Source organism: Euprymna scolopes, chromosome 34, assembly GCF_053919585.1.
Source record: "Euprymna scolopes isolate OS-2025 chromosome 34, ASM5391958v1, whole genome shotgun sequence".
Taxonomy (NCBI): domain Eukaryota; kingdom Metazoa; phylum Mollusca; class Cephalopoda; order Sepiida; family Sepiolidae; genus Euprymna; species Euprymna scolopes.
Window position 1 is genome coordinate 23,091,290 of NC_136515.1, and position 18,584 is coordinate 23,109,873.

Below are 18,584 nucleotides of genomic sequence, written 5' to 3' on the forward strand. Positions count from 1 at the left end.
ATAAACAACAAACCAAAACCCGTAAACGTAAGAATAGACATAAGGAGATCCTATGGTTCAACCCTCCATATTCCAAAAACCTAGAGACAAACATAACCAGAGAATTTTTAAAAATATTAGATAAGAACTTTAAAGCCCCCCATAGATATAATAAAATTTTCAATAAGAACACAATCAAAGTCTCTTACTCTACTATGCCTAACCTTCATCCAAAAAATAATTAGTTCTAATAATAAGAAAATTAATAAGCTACAAAATACAACTATACAAAATACATCAGACTGTAACTGTAGAAGAAAAAATAAATGTCCCCTACAAGGCTCATGTAAAATTAAAAATGTTATCTATAGGTGCACAGTATCAAAAACCCCAAAACTACATGAACCTATTAACAGCCATAACTCAACTACCAGATTAAATAATGACACCAACTTAAACCAACCCACCATATAATAATCCAGCACCAGACCTAACGGAAAATAATCACAATAAGCAAGAGGCAATATATTTTGGTTCCACATCTGGCCTAATAAAACATAGAATTTCAACGCACAAACATTCTTTTAAAAATAACTCTCTGTCAAACCAAACTACTCTATCCAACTATATTTGGCAACTGAAAAATAGCAATATTTCTTTCAACTTAAAATGGCGAGTAATTGAGTCTTGCAAACCATATAAACCAGGAGATAAATTTTGTGCACTATGTACAAAAGAGACCCTAAAAATTTTAAAATATGAAGATATAAAAAATGCAACCACACTATTAAATTCAAGACAGGAACTAATATTCGCATGCAGTCATAAACGTTGGTTTAAATTTAATAAATATAAACCACCTTAAATCATTAAAAATTACTTTTTAGTAAAATAGATTACAATTTTTTTTTAATAAATTAAGTTAGACTAATTATCCCCCTTGCACCCTTTAAATAAAAAAAGTAAAGAAAATATGACTAATTATCTCCCCTTACATTATGTAATTACACAAACAACATTCGAAATATAAACCGTAGCGTCTTTAAATCAAAAGTACGCTAACGGAAATAATTTATTGCACGGGCGTCCTCCCTTTTTAAAATTCATCATTCAATAAGGTAAAAAGCTATAGCAAACATCTAAATGAGTATTTTAACCATAGTTCCTGATTTCAAAAGGCGAAAAATTAAAAGGTAAATTTCTGTACCTTTATTTATATATATATACCTGTATATCTATGTATATGTATGTATGTGTCTATTTTTTCATATATATGCATGTATATATTTGTAATGTTGTACTTAAAGCAAACTTATAATTTAAATTCAAATCTATATTTTACTCTATTTCTTTTCTATTTCTAACCCATATTAATTTTCTTATCAATTTTAAATCCAGACCTTTTATTTCAATTTTTTTCGGATACATCTGCCTTACTTTTAATGCTAGGTTTATTTATGGTGTCTTTTAAATTTAATAAAAACCCTTCAAAATTTGCTGACGAGGAGACCTTGCTTATTAAAAAACTATATGTAATAATTATTGTCCGTAACTTGATGTCTACCACAATAAAGAGCATTATTTTCCGAAACGATCGTACAGATAATTGATTTTGTTGTTGTTCCTTCTTATGAAACGGATTTTTAATTTAATTATAATTTGATTTTAAAATTTTAAATTATCAATCACATTACCTAATATTGAATTAGCTCTAGGATATTTACCTATCGAGCTTATTATATATCTAAATTACAACGAGCACTTTCTCTTTCCTGTATTTTAATTAAACTAGTAATTTCACTGTTACATTGAAATACACTCAGCTCTTAGACTATTGTTCTAATCTCCTTAAAATTATATATATATATATATATATATATATATATATATATATATATATATATATATATATATATATATACTAGCAAAAGTACCCGTCGTTGACTGGGTTCAAAATCAGCCTACAGAAAATGGACTCTGAAAGTATGATAGGTTATGAAAAGGAAGGGTTATAAATTTAGGTTGAATTTGGGGGTATCAAAACCAAAGCAAAATATGATGAAAGTAAAAATAAAATAAACCCCATAATTTATTATACCATACCTGTTCACACTGAAGCAATTATCACAATATTCTGTGGATCTATATTAAAAAACCTTGTTAAACTTTGTAACATATTTCCATTCTATGGAGGTCAGGCGCGAACGAACACCTCATAATTTTATTATACCATATTTCTTCAAACTGAAACATAATTATCAAAGTATACTTATGTAGATAGATATGAAAAGTCTTTATTAAAGTTTGTGCCTATTTCCATTCTATGGAGGCCAGGTGCGAACGCAGACCCCACAATTTTATCATACCATCCCTATTTAAGTTAAAACATACTTATCAAAGTATTATTATGTACATCTATATCAAAAACACTTGTAAACGTTTTTTTTTTTAATTTTTTAATTTTTTATTTCCATACTTTGTAGATCAGGCGCGTACGCAGACCCCACAATTTTAATGAATCATCATTATGCCAGATCAAACATACGCATTTTTGTGTCTCGATACATCTTCTATCATTATATGTGATCAGTTTTCTATAACAGTCAACCATATAGGAGCCTATTCGTAACCAGACACACACACACAGACGTTCAGCTTTATATTATATATATATATATATATATATTTTTTTTTTTTTTTTTTACACAGTGATCACCACTTATCAAGGCCCGGAAGCCACTCAGGGATAAGGGTTATTGTAAGTACATCACGTTAGTGAGGAGATTTTATGAAGTGTTTAATTAGGGGGGCGGTTCATTAGGAATTTGTTAACATTAGACTTGAAGACATCCAAGTTGTAGTCCGGAGGGAAGCAGGCAGACGGAACAGAGTTCCACAGGCGTGCAGTTCTAAGAAAGAAGCTTTGCTCATGAAATCCGCGTTTTGATTTAGGCACAGATATAGAGTGGGGGAAATTTTTCACAGTGGATTCAGCTAGACGGGTGTTTTTCGTGAAAGATTGGCGAGGGGGGACCAGAGATTGGAGTTCAGACGAGCACCTGCCATGAAAATAACGATAAAACAAGGATAGGCTCGCAACGTCTCTTCTGTGGGAGAGGGGTTGCAGGGTAGAGAAAAGGGCATCCCCCACTAAACCACGAAGTCTATTTTGTACTCTGTCAAGGCATGATAGGCTGTTTTTGGCAGCTCCTGCCCAGATATGGCGACAGTATTCCATCCTTGGCCGTACTTGGCTTTTATATAGATAGAGAATTGCATCAGTAGTGAGATATCTTCTGGAGCGGTAGAAGGATCCCACCATCTTTCCTGCGACCTTGGCCACAGACTTGATGTACGTGTTCCATTTCAGATCAGGAGTAAAGGTCAAACCCAGAAGCTTGTCAAAACACGGGGCCTCACCCAGACGAGAGCCATCCATCACAATTGATGCCAGCTGGGGATCAGAGCGTTGATGATGTAAGGATAGGAGTTTGGTTTTGGATGCATTAAAGGTAACTAGCCACATCTTCCCCAACTGAACCACGCGCTCGAGATCAGAGGAGAGAGAATCCGAGAGAACTTTGTCATTTACAGCCTTTGATGTGTTGCCGTAGATGGTCGTGTCATCAGCATAGATGTCAACGAATGATTTAAGTATGTGTTTAGGGAGGTCATTGATGTAGATCAGGAAGAGAGTTGGGCCCAGGATTGACCCCTGAGGGACTCCAGCATTTATATTGCAGGCCTCCGATTTTTGTCCATCTACCACTACTCTTATGAGCCTATCAGAGAGAAATGATTTAATGATTGAGAAAACATTTCCAGTTATACCGTAGCTGGAAATCTTGTGAAGTAGACCCTTATGCCATACTTTGTCAAAGGCCTTTGATATGTCGAGAGCAATTGCCCTAGAAAGGAAGCCTTTGTCAAGAGATTCACTAATCCTGTGGGATATAACCGTCAGCACATCTGCGGTAGATCTTGCAGAGCGGAAACCATATTGTGTGTCACTAAGAAGGTTATTCCTGCTGAGGTGGTTTACTATTTCTCTATTTAATATTGATTCCAGTAACTTACTCATAACACAGAGAAGACTTATTGGTCTGTATTGAGAGGGAGATGACTTATCACCTGAATTCTTAAATACAGGGCAAACTGAGGAGGTCTTCCAGGGGGTCGGAAAGCACTTCTCCTTAAGGCAGCGCTTAAATAGTTTCGTAAGTATGGGAGCAAGTTCTGTTTGAAGCTTTTTTAACACTATAATTGGGATGCCATCAGGGCCAGTTGCTTTACTGGAATCTAGGTTTTTTATTAGCTTGGCGACCTCATGCACGGATATTTGTATGTTACCTAGCTTGTTCTGTGTTATAGGAGGAAATATGGGGAGTTGATGGCCTTCGTCGCATAGGGTAGAATTAGCTGCAAAGTTCTTTGCAAATAGTTTGGCCTTGTCTGATGCTGACGAGATAACCTCTGGTCCATTGATAATGGTTGGGATAGAACGCACACTTCTGTTCAAGATCCTATTTGTTATTTGCCAAAACTGGTGGGAACCAAGCCGCTGATCAGCTACCTTGGATTTAACAGACTGGGCATATAGCTCTCTTGCATTTTTTATTACTCTTTTACAGTGGTTGCTGGCAGTCCTGAAAGCAGCTTTAGTCTCAGTGCATCTATTACGTTGGTAGTTATGGAAAAAGTGATTTCTGTGCGCGATAGCAGCAGCACATTCTGGGGAGAACCATGGCTGGCTGTTAGGTTTTTGTTGGAATTTTTTAGATGGTATGAATTGGTCTATGCCTACAATTAACCATTCGGTCAGATCTGATACTATAGAGGACACTTCCTTTTTAAACATGGAGTGCAGAGGTAAATCAGATATGAATGTACGGAAGCTATCCCAGTCAGCCATAGAGTATCGGTATACAGTACGGTGGAGGGGTACGTCTGATGGCTTCTTACATTTTGTTTTTATCTTAACTGATACGACGGAGTGGTCGGAGGATCCTAAAGGAGAATGAACGGTACATGAACATAGCTCAGGGGAAGTTGAAAGAAAAAGGTCTAAGAGGCTTGCATATTGATTGGGTCTATCGGGCACACGGGTGGGTTCGCGAACAATCTGAGTGAGGTCATAAGCAATGGCAAAATCATGACAAAACCTCCCCTCATCATCTGTCTTATTTGAATGGGTTAGCCATTCCACGTTATGGACGTTGAAGTCACCACAGATGTGGATGTTAGCCGAGGGATGTGAAGACAGTATGTGGTCTATTTTCTCAGATATGCTCTTAAAGATAGTAACTCCGCTGTTGTGGGGCCTATAGAGGGCAAATATAAATACAGTGGTGTTAGCAAGTGCAACCCTGAAGCACATATAGGGTAAATTAGGATCTTCTCTAGAGATATCCCTGCCACATGGGAAGCCATCCTTAATGTAGGCACATATTCCATGCCCATGGCGATCTTGGGAGTCAGATTTAGCTGTTAAATTGGAGTATCCATTAATTATGAACTCATCTAGGGAAGTGGTCGGCCCTATTCCAGTTTCACATAGAAATAATATGTCCGGTTTCGTCTCCTGTAATTGGGTTTCAACCTCTGGAAGGTTGGAACGTAGACCCCTGATATTGGAGAAGGAGACCTGGTAGTAGGGGTCTACGCTGGAAGATGGGGTTCTAGGTTTAATCGAGATTTTATTCTGGAGATATTTCATGTTGAGGTTTTGGGATTTGTGGAATAGGTCGGCATACTTGGTTAGAGCAGTACAGAGAGGGAAAGTAAGAGAGAAAAAGACAGGAAAATTTTTTTTTTTATTTGTAGCACACGAAAAGGTAAAGCCGTAACAATTACCCACTAGTATGGCATCGAGAGGCCCCACCAGAGACTACTGCATGGCCCAGATCCACTCACCAAATGGCAATACAGCAGTTCCAGTACTTTGCGCCTGCTGATAGGACAGCCTCCTTAGTGGTTAATCCAAGGTTCGGGTCCCTGACTATCAGGCGGATAACGTCAGCCCAGACAAAACGTTTACCTCCAGCACCCTTACTAGTGACATGGCAACAAGGGCAGACAAAGACAGAAAAATTTCCGACATCTCAGACTACTGGTCACCAAGTAGTACCGACCTTTAAGCAGCTTTTTCTTCACCCTTTGTCAGAAACATCACTCATTGAATGAGGACTGAATGACAAAATAGGAGAAGCGAGAGTTACTGGAGCTGCCGATAACACATCCACTGTATTATCTACTCTCCAATATATATATATTATGGCAGTAGAGCTTAGTTTCCTTGAAGTACATCCAATGAAACAACATGTGTCTACCAATATTTATGTATATATGTAAGTGTATATTTATGTGTTTATGGATATCTTTATATCTATGTATGTATATGTGTCTCATGTGTGTATTGTATATATATCTTTGTGGGTTTATGTACATGTGTGGATAGGGGTGTATCTGTATCTATGGGTATATAATCTCTCTCTCTATATATGTATGTATATGTGTGTATGCTTGTATGTGTGTATATATATGTTCATCGGAAGGTGAATCAGATTATGATCTACAGGTTTTTAATTTTGTCTCTTGGATGTTTAAAAATTCCTAATTGATAGTTTTATTAGTATTGGTATAATAACAGCGGTAGTATATGATATGCGGGTGTGTATATGGCTATATAATGTAGATATATGTGTGTAGGTGTAACTACGCGTATAGGTATTTATGTATATTATAGGGATGTGCGTTTACGTTTAGAGTAAATATATGGAACTGTATATGTACATTCTGTATATGTGTGCGTGTATGCCTATGTATATATGTACGCGGGTGTATTAGAGTATAGATGTTTATGCATATATTTATGCATGTAGAAGTTGGTAGCTTTCTTACATTTTATATTTATTTATATTTTCTATTTCTGTGCATATGTGTAAGGAAATATACGAAACGGTGTGTGTCCACTCCTGAGTATGTATGTGTGTGTATGTTTACTTCTGAAGTATGCGTGTATGTAAATAGAGAATACCGTCTTCTCCACACTGGGTGGCCGCCGGGAATATGCGAAGTACCTAAAGTCTTTGACCGCTGGCTGTAGGAGACGTAATGTCGGATTTCGCAAGTAATTTATAATGCAAAACTAAAGAGGAGATACTTAAACTTTAGGTTATAAAGAAAGAATATAAAAAGAAATAAAAAATAAAAATTATCCCTTACCGAAGTTAAGATATGAAGAGATAAAAGCCTGCGAAGAATAGATTGTTCAGAGACCTTACTTATCCCCCCCACATCTAACCCACACTCATATTAGATTACAAGATTCTAATTTTGTAAACGAAATAAGAAAATGTTTTTTTGTGTCTTGAAATGTCAGTTTTCAAGGGTAATTCTTGGCTTGAAGACGTAATCTCCCCAGTAACTGGTGATTACAGAACCATGTATATATATATATATATATATATATATATATATATATATATATATATATATATATATATATATATATATATATATATATATATATATATATATATATAAAGTCACACATTTTTATTATGAATTTAAATGAGAAAATTTGAAAACCTGAAAATGTTATTTACTTTTTTCGGGCGTTAACAAAATAAAAAAAGTAAATAAAAATGATTTTTATAATTTTACAACATTTTCAGGTTTTAAAATTTTCTCATTTAAATTCATAATAAAAAATGTTTTCTAAAATGTATGACTGTACATTGCTTCAATTTCGCGCTTAAACCAAGCACACACACGGATTTAAACAGCACCGAGTCAAGACGTATTTTTTTCTTCGGGAGGCTTCGACCTCTTATTGCATTATTATTATTATTATTATGAAGAAGAAGAAGAAGAAGAAGAAGAAGAAGAAAAAAATTAATCGGACTGACATCTTGATAAAGCCAGGTTATTCGCGAAAATTCGGAATTTAACAAAAACATAAAAAAGTAAATAAAAATGATTTTATAATTTTCACAACATTTTCCGATTTTCAAATTTTCTCATTTATATATATATATATATATATATATATATATATATATATATATATATATGAAGGATGAGAGATTAATAATTGTGAAAAAATTATCAATCAATGCGGAAACATAACAAAATCAAATTTATGTGTACGATCGTTTCGGAAACAATATCCTTTTATTCATTTGATATTTACAAATGACTAAGTTCAGCATTTGCACCCCCATTTAGCCTCAAAAGTTCCTGGTGAAAATGAACAAAAAGTACAGTTTTAGGCTTAAATAAAATGTAAATTTGATTTCTGCAAAAAAAGGTAATAACTTAGTCCAACATTTGCCCCTCCCTCCCCAATTAACCCCCAAAGTCTCCAAGGCCTTAACATATTTAAATTTGAGCAGCATGTAAAACTGCTAAATAGACATACACAGAAAAATTTGGACTAATATGGTAAAATAGTTCCAAAAATGGAGTGCTTTTATTAGCCCTAAAAGAACCCCTGGAGCACACCCAAGAGTTATCGCGAATTTTTTTTTTTTACATACATAACCACTTATCAAGGCCCAGAGACCACTCGAGGATAAGGGTTAAAAGTGTACAGTAGTCAATTGAATAATATAGTAATCGTTAGTAATGAAAATTCGGTAAATTTGTTAACAAGTGGAATGGCTCATCAAGAACTTGTTTACGTTGGACTTGAAGGCAACCATATTGTAGTCAGCTGGAAAGCAGGAAAACGGAAGACAATTTCACAGACGTGCAGTTCTTAGAAAGAAGCTTTGTTCATGGAATCTACGTTTAGGTTTAGGCACGGATAATGAGTGGGGAGGAATTATTGATAGTGTTTCCAGTTAGACGAGTATTTCTTGTGAAAGTTTGGCGAGGGGGGACCATAGATTGAAGCTCAGTCGAACACTTTCCATGAAAATAACGATATATCAGAGACAAACTCGCAACATCTCTTCCGTGAGATAGAGGTTGCAGCGAAGAGAAAAGGACATTTCCTACGAGGCTACGAAGTCTATTATGAACTCTATCAAGGCAGGACAAGTCCTTTCTAGCAGCTCCTGCCCAGATGTGGCAACAGTATTCCATCCTTGGACGTACTTGGCTCTTATATAGATAGAGAATTGCATCAGCAGTGAGATATCTACTGGATCGATAGAAAGATCCGACCATTTTTCCAGCGGCCTTGGCAACAGATTTAATGTACATGTTCTATTTAAGATCAAAAGCTTGTCAAAACTTGAGGCCTCTTCAAGACGAGAGCGATTCATTTCAATTGATGCCAGATGTGGGTCAGAACGTTGATGATGCAAATATAGAAGCTTGGTTTTAGATGCATTAAAAGTAACCAGCCACTCCTTTCCCATTGTATCACGTGCTCAAGATCAGAGGAGAGAGAATCAGAGAACTTGGTCGTTTACTGTCTTATATATGCTACCATAGATGGTAGTGTCATCAGCATAAATGTCTACGAATGATGTAAGGATGTGATTTGGAAGATCATTAATATAGATCAGGAAAAGAGTTGGGCCCAGGATGGACCCCTGAGGGACTCCAGCATTAATACTGTGAGCTTCTGATTTTTGCCCATTAACTACTACTCTTATGAACGTATCAGAGAGAAATGATTTAATAATTGAGAAAACATTTCCTGCTATACCATAGCTGGAGATCTTGCGAAGTAAACCTTTATGCTATACCCTATCAAAGGCTTTTGATATGTCAAGTGCAATTGCCATAGAAAGGTTGCCTCCATTGACAGATTCGCTAATCCTATGAGATATAACAGTAAGCACATCTGCTGTAGATCTAGCAGAACGGAAACCATATTGTATGTCACTAAGAAAGTTATTTTTGCTGAGATGGTTGATTACTTCTCTATTTAACACAGATTCCAGCAACTTACTCATGACGCACAGGAGACTTATTGGCCTGTACTGAGAGGGGGATGACCGATACCTAAATTCTTAAATACAGGGCATACTGATGAGATTTTCCAGGGTGGTGGGAGCAATTCTCCTTAAGACAAGAAATCAAATCAGTTATTTACAACTTTTCAGAATGTTTTATAAAAATCCAAGGCATCAATTTTTTTTAATAAGCACAAAAGTGTCAATTTTAACCATTTAAACCCGAAAGGCACCCCTGGGAGGGGGGAGGCAACTGGAATTTTTCCGTAAATCCGTTTTGTAATTTTTTTTTTTACTCATATCATGTGCAAAATTTTCAAAAATTCCAAGGTGATATTATTGAGAAAAGTGTGGACAGACTTGGTAACAAATAGTGAAGCAGAGGGAATAGGGTGACGAAAAATATGATTTCACGTGAATGGATAGTCTGGTGAAGGGTAAAATATCCAATAACGGTAAAATCCAAAAAAGTTTATTAAATTTCCATTACCACAAGTAAAATCCAAGGGAATCGCGTTATTGGAAGATAGTTCAAAGTAATTCAAAAGGCAGAAATCCGTGGAATAATTTATAAATGGGTACAAGGAAAAAGGGAATGAGTTCAAATAATATTATTAAAAGAAAGATAAGTTGTGCGTAGAAAAACAAATGGAGAGATTTGAAACACGATTGTCAAGGCTGGGCTGATTTAAGAAAAATGAGCGAAGAAAAAAATACTGAATAGTGATTGAGTTAATTTTAGAATAGGAAAGGCAATGTCAAAATGACCCATGCAGGATGACGTTGAAATGGCGCCACATTTAAAGGAAATAAAAGGGTCGACTGAAATATAGAAGTTATTACTTAAGAATGAAATTATGAGCAGATTATATATATATATATATATATATATATATATATATATATATATATATATATATATATATAGTAATTTATAAAATATATATGGCGATTAAGCTGCACTGAATATTCTGCATTTCATCCAACTATAGGATTCGTCAGGCTTATGCTGACGAATCCTATAGTTGGATGAAACGCAGAATATTCAGTGTAGCTTAATCGCCATATATATTTTATAAATTACTAACTAGCTCTACCTACGTATTGAGCACTTTTGAAGTAAATACTTAAAGTTTACGCATAAATCTATACTTCCGTATAGTAAATTTATGTGAATAAATGAAATAGTTATATATATATATATATATATATATATATATATATATATATATATATATATATATATATATATATATATATATATATATATATATACATTAAAAGAGTTTATTTCTGGTACAGAATTTACAAATAACAGAGAAAAGAATTCTTTTAGACCCTAGACGTCTTTCGCCATCCGCATCAGGGGCAAACGATGGCATTTTCGAACTTTTTTTTTTTTTAAAAAAGAAAATATGGGGTTGACTTAAAATTAGTGATGAACATGGAAGGATTAATTTACAATTACAATAAAATATATGTACAGGAAAACGGTGGGGGAAAAGGATAAAATAAAATGAATTCACGTGTATATATATATATATATATATATATATATATATATATATATATATATATATATATATATATATATATATATATATATATATATAATGAGTATTAAAATTAATCCTTCCCATGTTCATTATTAATTTTAATTTCAACCCCATATTTTCTTTAAAAACAAAACGTTCGAAAATGCCATAGTTTACCCCTGATGAGGATGGCGAAAGACGTCTAGAGTCTAAAAGAATTATTTTCTCTGTTATATATATATATATATATATATATATATATATATATATATATATATATATATATAAGAATCCTGAGGTTAATAGGAACACAGATTAATTAATCGTGTGGTATCGAGTCTTACAAAATGTTTTTGGAGGTAATATTATATAAGACAATCCCAGCCAAAAAGAGAATAGCTCAATATACTTGATAGATAAAATGGAAGTTATAGTTTTTTTGTTTAAAGTTCATTCAGAAATACATCAATTTTCAGAATAGAAATTTATTGTTTGAATAAAGAATACAGTTCAGATTTTTTTCTTTAATCCATGGTTTTACCTCAGAGGTAAATCCATTAACAAATATTAGATCCAATTCGAAACAGTAGTGTTATTATAGCACATACAAAGAAAATATATTTAAAAATTAATTACATCTTTTTAGGGGCATAGATAAAGAAATTGATGGAATAAGAGTAGATAAAATGAAACGATATGAATTCATGGTATCCGGGTGTTGTGATAATCCTTGTATAATGTTGTCCGAGTTTGTTAAATAAATCCATATTGTTGGTAGATTCCAATTTATTATATTGTATTTTTGGTCCTTAGTAATAATCCTTTGAGCATGGAAAGCCCGGAGTATAATTCTCCTCATTCTTTGTTGGTACAATCCCTGTATGAAGTGCCCGCTGGAAGCTATTTTTTAAGGGTCCGCTGGAAGCTGTTTTTCTTTTATATTATGTTAAGAAAAAAATCTGAATAAATTTCTGTGCTGAATATTGATGTTTTTCGTAATGAAATAAAAACAAGCAAACTCTAAAACTATATATATATATATATATATATATATATATATATATATATATATATATATATATATATACACGCACACACACACATGTAGTGAATTAATGGCAAAAAACTATATTCCAAAATTCATTATGCTGACCATCTTATAATTTATTCCTTTAATTCCTTTACAATTCTTGACAGTATCTGTTTCATAGCGCAAAATCAATCACTTAATTATTATATCAATCATTGAATCTATTATGCTCTGAACTTTTCAGAAGAAATAGTAACCATCAATTAAAAATATAAATAAAATTAAAAATATTTGCAAAAATGACCTTCGGAAAATTGACAAGAGTTGTCAATTTTCCGAAAGTCATTTTTGCAAATATTTTTAATTTTATTTATATTTTTAATTTTATCCATTTACTTCGTGTAAATATTGTGTATTTTTTTATAAAATATTTTTTAATAAATATTTTGTATATATTTTTTTATTATTCATTAAAAATACGCTAAAATAATTCTTTATTAATCATTGAATATAATTTAAATTTGAAAGAAAATGATTATTAATTAATGAAAGGGTACTTTGCAGGGAATATGGACCCTGCGTAAACGTTTTTTTAATGAGTGCTCCCTGAAATGCGCAAAAACCAACAAAACATTTTGCGCATTCGTGAAAAAAAAATGTCACTTTTTCGTGTATATCTCATACACTTTTTTTTAATCGGGGGGGGGGGGGATAAAAATAAATATACCAATAGAAATACAGCAACCAGAAAAAAATAAAATCTGGAAACAGAAATATTAAAAAAAAACGAAAGAAATGTTGAATAAAAAAATAAAAATATAAACAAGAATATAAGAGGAAAAGGTGGAGGAAATAAAGAAAAAAATTAGAGGAGATCTATGCAGAAATATAGAAAGAAAGGATAAAGGAAAAAAGAAAATGAAATAAAGGAACAGGATAGATAGATAGATAGACAGACAGAAAGAAAGAAAGAAAGAGAGAGAGAAAGAAAGAAAGAGAGAGAGAGAGAGAGAGAGAGAGAGTGAGAGAGAGAGAGAGGGGGAGTAAGGTGGTGAAAAGGCGAAGATATCTCCAGCCGTGATGTCTTGAGACCTTCGCCCGACATGATGCCATTCCAAGGTGATAAACTCTAAAATGTTTTTTTTTTTTTTTTTTTTTTTTTTACTGATTTGCTTCAAGGGAAATTACGAAGACAGAAATGAAAAAAATAAATAAATAAAAATAAAATGAATAAATAAAAATAAATAAAATAAATAGATAAAATGAATAAATAAATGAATGAATAAATAAATAAATAAATTGAATTAAATTAAATAAACTGAAAAGTTTAAGTATGAAAATGTTTGCCTGGAGGGTTAGATAATTTTTCCTGGCATATTTGTTTTAAGGCCGATACTTTTAGTTCAACGGTGTAGAAAAAATGGATACGAAGAAATGGGCGATAATTAATAAAAATGGCCGCGGTCCGGGTTAATTACAGACCTTGTCAAACAATGTCAGCTTGAAAGTAACCCCGCCGTTAACAGACTAGCAACAGAAATTTGATTAAAATAATTATCCGCCTTCTTTGCAATAACTAATAGAATCATTTATGAATTAATAACCTATTAGCAGACCCCGTGAAAATTCTACCGTTCTTTTTACACCAATCTACATAATTACCCCCCCCAAAAGATCAGAACAAAACAAATAACACCCTACCAGAGAGCTCATTTATACTTAAATGGATGATAACATTTAATGCTATTAAGACTAAGCTTCTTTCCTTTAACAGCTAAAAAGAAACCTTCTTAACCACCAACTACCATGACACACAGCGCAGAGCTCATTCTTCAAACTCCTCGGCTTAACATTCACAGGCAATGTGAATTGGAGCAAATACTTTCAGAACATTGCAAAGGCTGCCGCAAAGATGTACAATATGCCTTGTTTTAGGTTGAAAAAGAATTAAAAAAAAAAATTGAAAAAGAATAAAAAAAAAAGAATAAAAGAAACAATCAAAGAAAACAAAAACAAAAAACAAAAAAGTTATATTGCCACTGAGACTTATTACTATTAAAAGGGAACATATTCACGAGGGCATCTTATTTGGGGAATTGTGCAGCAATATGTTTATTCACATTACATTTAAATTTCTGCAAGTTGATACAGTCGGGGAAACAGAGAGCAGGGAGTGAATTCCAGAGGCAAGCTATTCAAGAAAATAAGCTATTTGAATAGAAAACTGTTCGGCATTTTGAAACTTCTACAGTGAAAGGGGTGGGATTTTGCTGTTAGTAAGGTTTGTTAGAGATATTTATATTGATAAATGCAGTAAGTTCGTTGGGTTAAATAATGAGACCCTACGTTAGAAGACTAGCAGTTTTAGCTAGTGTATAGATTTAAAAACAGACTCCATTTTAGTTTGACAGTCATTGAATTCGAAACTTGTCACGAACACAGTTGCAAGTCTAGTTTAACAAGGTGTCGCACTAGAGATAAGTTGATGAGTATTTGACACATGGCGTGAGCTATTGTAAGATTGTGACGTCACAAGATCAGGTGACTGGAAACGATTTTAGAAAGTCAATCAGTTTTAGTTTTGAAAGCGAGAGAATAAGACGTGTATTACAGATGTAACACATGAATTGATATGACTCCCCCCCCCAACTCTACTAAAAGGTAAGGACTAGCGAAGAAAACGGCGATGCGTTTCGGAACCAATGTGTCTTGAAATACACAAAAAAGTCGACTATATGGAAATACAAGAAGATTTATGGGTTTCCATTTTTGCTTCTGGATGAAAAAGCTTCCCTTGCATAGAAGAGTCGTATAGATAAAATATCAGTGCAAACTGCAAGTTAACCCAAGGGACACACGGAAACAAAGGAACGGAGAGAAACAGACTAATGTAGGTGCTCGAACAGCTAGATGAACTGTCTGTTACCTGTGTTAAATATTTGTGGTATCAAAAAAGGTTGATAGGATGTCTTCCGTCAATATCTATACGTATGCATAAAAGAAATACGATTAAGGACCAAAATGAATTGTCTGTTAATTGGCTTACTGAAAATATATAACTTTGCTTAAATGCTATGCGTGAAACATAAACACTTAATATAACTATATCAATCATTGATATATGAGTTGATATAAATACATCGATGATATATCTAATATATAAAAGGCTATATATTTGTCTGTCTGTCTGTCTGTCTCCATATTTTCATACTCTCCTCCAAAATTGAAAGACGCAGAGCGGCGATAGGAGCCTCAAATGATTGGATTTTTATGGCTCGTTCTTTTATGGGCCTTTGGTTGGTTAAAATAGTTTTTAAGGGGCCCCAAAAAAGGGGGGAAGTTTAAATAAATCGTTATACATTTTGTGCATTCATCTTAGTTTATTTTTAATCAGTTCATCCGCGTGTCACGTTGGTACAGTGGTAACGTCACCAGCTTTGAACGCTACAGTTTTGTTTTCGCTTTCGGTTCCAGCTGATGGCACTCAAATACTTTTTTTTACTTTTGAACTCACGACTCTATAATAAATATACACGAAAACTGGGCAAATTAAAATATCATATTTAAGCGTATTTTACGACCGAGTAAAAATAATGCGGTGATATAAATATATCAACTAAATAAATGCGTGAAATGTAAAGAGTTGATATGCCGTTATTTAACATTTGGAGCTCATTTCGTGGGAGTATTTGTAAAGCAAGTATAGGCATGCAACTGTGATGGGACAGGGGTTGGATCTTGGTAGACAGCGTGAGACCTACTAGGTTTTAGGCTCTTTTGGACCCTAAGACAGAGAGACTAGAAGTTAGTGCACCAGCCCAGCTGTAAAAACAATACTTCATGTATAGGCAGGTGGTGGTTTTCTAGAGATATACAAGGTATGAGAAGATTTCTAGCATGGTAGAGGGAGTCCATCTTTGCATATATATATTACATATATATATATGTATATACACACACGTGCGCGCGCGCGCACACACACACACACAAACACGTACACACACATGTATATATGCCATTAGCGTATTAAGCCTAGCTCTTTGTGTAAACAGATCGAATGGAGGCATTTGGACGATGTAAAAAAAAACAACAAAAAATCATCGTTCTTTTATTACCCACACAGCAGCAGCCGTATAGCGTAAAAATAGAAGCCTTGACTGTCATTTGGGTGACCGGGTTTCGATCCTGGCTTGAGGTAGTTGCCTGTCTAACCGCACTGATGAGCTGTGAAACAGCAAAACAGTACTGTATGTGGATGAGTATATATATATATATATATATATATATATATATATATATATATATATATATATATATATATATATATATATAGATTGTTGGAGAGCTATTGGCTACACATTAGCAAACGTGTTTCAATGACCCCCTAGCAGGGAAAATCACCTCATCAGGCCAAAAACCATCCATATTGGCCTGATGAGGTGATTTTCCCTGCTAGGGGGTCATTGAAACACGTTTGCTAATGTGTAGCCAATAGCTCTCCAACAATCAATATATTGCTCTGTTTCATGCATTGAGCACTCTTTGGAATGACATATTGTGTTGTTGTTATGAGTTACTGAAAAATTCTACCAACAGTATATATATATATATATATATATATATATATATATATATATATATATATATATATATATATATATATATATAAAGCTGAATGTCTGCGTGTATGTGTGTCTGGTCACGAATAGGCTCCTATATGGTTGACTATTATAGAAAACTGATTACATATAATGATAGAAGATGTATCGAGACACAGGAATTGGTATGTTTGATCTGGCAGAACAGTGGTTCATTAAAATTGTGGGGTCTGCGTCCGCGCCTGGTCCACAAAGTATGGAAATAAAAATAAAAAAAAAAAAAAAACGGTTACAAGTGTTTTTGATATAGATGTACATAATAATACTTCGAAAAGTATGTTTTAATTAACTAGGCATAGTATAATAAAATTGTGGGGTCTGCGTTCGCGCCTGGCCTCCATAGAATGGAAATAGGCACAAACTTTAATAAAGACTTTTCATATCTATCTGCGTAAGTATACTTTGATAATTATGTTTCTGTTTGAAGAAATATGGTATAATAAAATTATGCGGTGTTTGTTCGCACCTGACCTCCATAGAATGGAAATATGTCACAAAGTTTAACAAGGATTTTTAATATAGATCCACAGAATATTGTGATAAGTGTTTCAGTGTGAACAGGTATGGTATAATAAATTATGGGGTTTATCTATTTTATTTTTATTTTCATCATATTTTGCTTTAGTTTTGATACTCCCAAATTCGAAGCTATCTCTTTACAACTCTTCCTTTTCATAACCTATCATACTTTCATAAATCAGAGTCCATTTTCTGTAGGCTGTTTTTGAACCCAGTCAACAACGGGTACTTTTGCTGGTATATATATATATATATACGTTTTATTTTTTATTACCGTACCTTTCTGTTAAGTTACATTATTGTTTCAGCTACTCGGCCGTTTTTTGGGCTTCTGTAGCTTCCTCAGACTTTTACAGAAATGTTCGCTATTTTGGGATGAAAGAGTGAATGAGGTCAGGGGGGTTGCGCGGAGGGCGCACCCCCCTGACCTCATTCACTCTTTCACTCTTATAATAATAAAATAATAGTAATAAAAAATAAAACCCATATTTGCTCTACAACAGTACGTAGCACTTTCTTCAGGTTGTATTCACCTGTTAACTGTTATAATCAAGTTTATTACTATTTCAATTATAATTCTTAGTATTAGTTGATTCTAAACCTATAATTACGTTTGGTCAATATTTTACCGTAAAAAGTTAAAATTAATTCAATTTAAAGTATAATAGAGTCACCACCCTTAGAACAAATCCATCGTTTATATCAATTTACTTTTATTTTTAAACATTCATTCTTTTATCATACATATCATGCATATCCCTCTTATGCAGTTCTAATGTCTTTCACTTATTATTATTATTATTATTATTATTATTATTATTATCCCCGTTATTATCCCCGTCATTGTTACCATAACCGTTACCATTATCTTTATTTTCATTGTTATTACCATTGACATTGGCATTACTTTTATCATAACTATTTATTTTTATTTTTTATTATTATTACTATT

General features: G+C 33.4%; 1 protein-coding gene across 1 annotated transcript in view; it reads right to left on the reverse strand.

Annotated features, from left to right (window-relative positions):
- LOC145259055 (uncharacterized) overlaps window positions 1–18,584 on the reverse strand; it is a 116,535-nt gene that overhangs the window by 79,034 nt on the left and 18,917 nt on the right. The gene's annotated exons all lie outside the window — the stretch shown is intronic.